This window comes from Malaclemys terrapin, chromosome 2 (assembly GCF_027887155.1).
Source record: "Malaclemys terrapin pileata isolate rMalTer1 chromosome 2, rMalTer1.hap1, whole genome shotgun sequence".
Classification (NCBI taxonomy): Eukaryota; Metazoa; Chordata; order Testudines; family Emydidae; genus Malaclemys; species Malaclemys terrapin.
Window position 1 is genome coordinate 54,538,255 of NC_071506.1, and position 4,137 is coordinate 54,542,391.

Consider the following 4,137-nt stretch of genomic DNA (forward strand, 5'->3'; position numbering starts at 1 on the left):
TAATTCCCAACAGAGACCAGCAGGAGGTGCCACAGGGGTGAGTCCCACACTGTTACAAACATGCACAAAGTTTGAGGGTATTTGGAACTGGGAATTTGGTTTGGATTCAGCTACTGCATATATTCTTTTTGTGACATAGTAGGAGGGAAGAGAAGGCCACAGACTAAACTGAATTTAAGTTAGGGAATATGTGTATTTGTTTTGAATGAGGCATATGGATTGTAGTAAATGCACAGAATGTATGATCCACGACTCTGAGCTACAAATAAAAACCATAGCATCTCAATATCACCAGACAGACCTATATTCCCTCAAGAGCCAGTAACAGCAAGTGAAATAGCAGCAGTGACAAAATTAGTCAGACTTCCCAGCCTAGTCCTCAAGTAGGTTCCCTTTCCACCACTTTCAATTTGTAGCCAAAGCCTTAGTAAGCTTGTCCTATGGTGGCTGTACACTGTGAAAAATCACATGGTTAAAGATTAGCAAACGAAAGCTTTAATACACAGTCACCATGTTGAAGCAGTAGCAGATAAACTGGCCTTCTCCACAGCAGACTACCACAGACTTTTCAGAGAAGAAAGTGAATTTCAGAGACAAATCATATGCATTGAAATACAGAGGACCACAAGGAACCCAGGGCCAATCCCACCCATGCAAAGTTTATTTTTACTTAGCTAAAGGCAGCCAAATACAAATATTCCACTGCACAAAAACTATAAATGGTATGGGGGAGGTGGATTTTGTTTTGGTTTTGGCTATATCTCAACTGTCATCTTTTGGTTTTGCCTGAAAAGGGCAAAAACTTGTTTGATTCGAGGTTCTGTTTTTTAGAATCATGAGCCACAGGAATAGAGTATTTCACATGTTCTGAGTCTCTTCTCATTAACTGTTACCCATAGATTGAAATAATACTCTCTTCCCGTCCAATAAAGAATTCTTACCCTGCTTCTACTATGAAGGAAATACAATTTAAAAAATGAAAACCCCACAAAGAATGTAAGAGCATGCAGTAAACCAGCCTACCCATTGCTCAGCTACATATAAAAGCTCACAGTAAATCACAGTAACACTGCAATAAAACTACATAGAAAAGGACACACTAAATCACCCTCCACTTTGTATTAAATATAAGAACACAAAGAAAATAAATGTAAAATTGGGGGGAAATATTTATAACTAGAGATGAGGGAGCCTCCAAATATTTTGGAATTTTGTTTAGATAAATATGCGAAAGTCTGGCTGTTTAACAAAGCAATCCCAACCAATATAGGTCCTTCACATAAGACCATAAGAATGGCCCTACTGGATCAGACCAAAGGTCCATCTAGCCCAGTATCCTGTCTTCCGACAGCGGCCAGTGCCAGCTGCCCCAGAAGGAATGAACAGAACTGGTAACCATCAAGTGATCCAGCCCCTGTCGCTCATTCCCAGCTTCTCATAAACAGAGGCTAGGGACACTATTCCTGCCCATCCTGGCTAATAGCCATTGATGGACCTATCCTCCATGAATTTATCTAGTTCGTTTTTGAACCCTGTTATGGTCTTGGCCTTCACAACATCCTCTGGCAAGGAGTTCCACAGGTTGACTGTGCATTGTATGAAGAAATACTTCCTTTTATTTGTTTTAAACCTGATGCCTATTAATTTCATTTGGTGACCCCTAGTTCTTGTGTTATGAGAAGTAATAAACAACACTTCCTTATCTACTTTCTCTCTACAAGTCATGATTTTATAGACCTCAATCATATCTCCCCTTAGCCGTCTCTTTTCCAAGCTGAAAAGTCCCAATCTTATTAATCTCTCCTCATACGGAAGCCATTCCATACCCCTAATCATTTTTGTTGCCCATTTCTGAACCTTTTCCAATTCCCATATATCTTTTTTGAGATTAGGCGACCACATCTGCACACAGTATTCAAGATGTGGACGTATCATGGATTTATATAGAGGCAACATGATATTTTATGTCCTATTATCTATCCTTTTCTTAATTATTCCCAGCATTCTGTTCGCTTTTTTGACTGCCACTGCACATTGCGTGGATGTTTTCAGAGAACTATCCACAATCACTCCAAGATCTCTTTCTTTCTCCAGACACGTTCCCTAAAAACTCTTATGACAAACCTAATACCCTTACCTGGAGGTAGGTAAAGGCACAGATCATCAAGACAAACCAAAAAAGAAAGGATCCAGACCAGTCTACAATGGAAAATGTCTCTCTGACCCAGTGCTACCAGCTGAGGATCTAGGACCAGCAGTGGATCTGTTATACCCCTGAGTATCCTTACAGAATGGTATTTAACATCAAAATAAACTTCTTTTTCAAGGGTTTAAAATGGCCATAATGTCTCCTTCCTCCACGTCTTTCCCAAATAGCTTACTTCTGCAGTTGATTGCAGGGGAAAGGATGGGAATGATATAGTCTTGTGTATTTGGGAAAGTGACAATATTTGGTGGGATAGTGTGACAAATTAGGTAGATTTAGAAAAAAGGGGTTAGGTCAGCTGCTGGCTGGCCATTATTTACTTCCTAGCCATCCTGTAATCACATGTTGAATTACATGCTCATTTTCTTCTGCAATTAATTGTTAGTTACAGCACCAGAATTTAATTTATCACCTTAGAATTATCTTAGCATGAGGGAGACTCTAACAGGCGATTCCACTGGTACATGAATGTGATGTGGTTAAAACAATATAGAAAGTGAGGGATTGGTGCGGAAAATACTTTTCGACAGACAGAGAATGGAATAGCTGTAAGTGCTAACTTATTCTTGTCCCAACTGATGATCTACGTTTGTGACCTCCTCCTTAATAGGTGAAATTGGCAGATGTAATTACTTTGCCTGTCTATAGAAGTAAACAAAGCTGGTATGCTTAGAAAAATAGGATATTGAGAAAGACTAGCTCATTTGGCTTGCCAAGGATGCTGGATTGGCATTTCAACTGGTGTATTACAGTAAAAATTGCTCTTCAAGAAGGTCTGATGTTTGTTCAGTGGAATTTTTGTATTTTTTTTAGTAAAAGCTGTGACTTATTTATTCTTTGTGACCCAGAAACTTCTTGATACCAACTGGCAGAGGGCACAGGGGGTGCATAGGATTTTACAGGGATCCTCTGGGTTGGAGATATGCATAATAATTCACTAAAAGGTGCATGTGAGGTCTCTACCAAGAGTCAGTAGCCCTCTGGTCATCATAATCATTGCAAAATGTATGTAAGGGTAATATTTAATGGGTTGTCTCTTTATTTAAAATTATGCTCTTAAGGTTAGCAACCAGGACGTGACATATCTTGGACAGGTTCCTTTCAGGCATGGGATAACAGACACTTATCTCTCTCCCTGGTCATCATCTATTGTGTGTCTCACAATGAATGTCTATTTGCATACTAAGCTAGATGCTGAGTATGAGTTTATGAAATCTACAAGAGAGGAGTATACAGGAAAAAACAACCAGAATAGAATGGATTGTTTTGATATATCTGGGGGTGCAAAAGGACACTTGGGAACTTTCACCAAGACAAACTGATAGCATGACTTGTCTCAGGATAGGAAGCTCACAGCCAAGCCTGGCAGTAAAACAGTGGAAAGACTTTGCTCTATAAGACATGAAAGTATCTAGTTAAGTATCTAGGTTCTAAAATGTGTGTTATGTGACAATTTGTTTCCACCGCTTCTACCTGCCATCATTGGATCTCTATACTTTGATAAATAAGCGTTTACTTGTTTTCACTATAAACATATTTAAGTGTGTGTGTGTCAAGGTGACCTGAGGTGAAACTGGTAAGCTGGGTTGTATTGTTTCATTAGAAGCAGTGAATATGTGAATAATATGAGTGTCCAATGGAACAGGAGCTGGACAGTCCAGGGAGTTGCTTGGAGGGCTCTGGGATTGGAGTGTGCCTGTCACTAACCTATAAAGAGAGAGTGGGGCCTGTATAGGCCTACAGGGGAGTGCTGGGTGTTGGAGTTGGGGAGCTGACCTCTAGCAGATGCAAACATGGCTTCCCCATGCTAAGGTCAAGTGGTAACATGGTGCCTCACAGCCCTGGATACCTCTGGGAAGCATCATGTTCTTTCTGTGGCAAGTAGAGAGAAGACGTGGTGGCTTGACAGGGTTCAATTTGGAAAGAAGAGT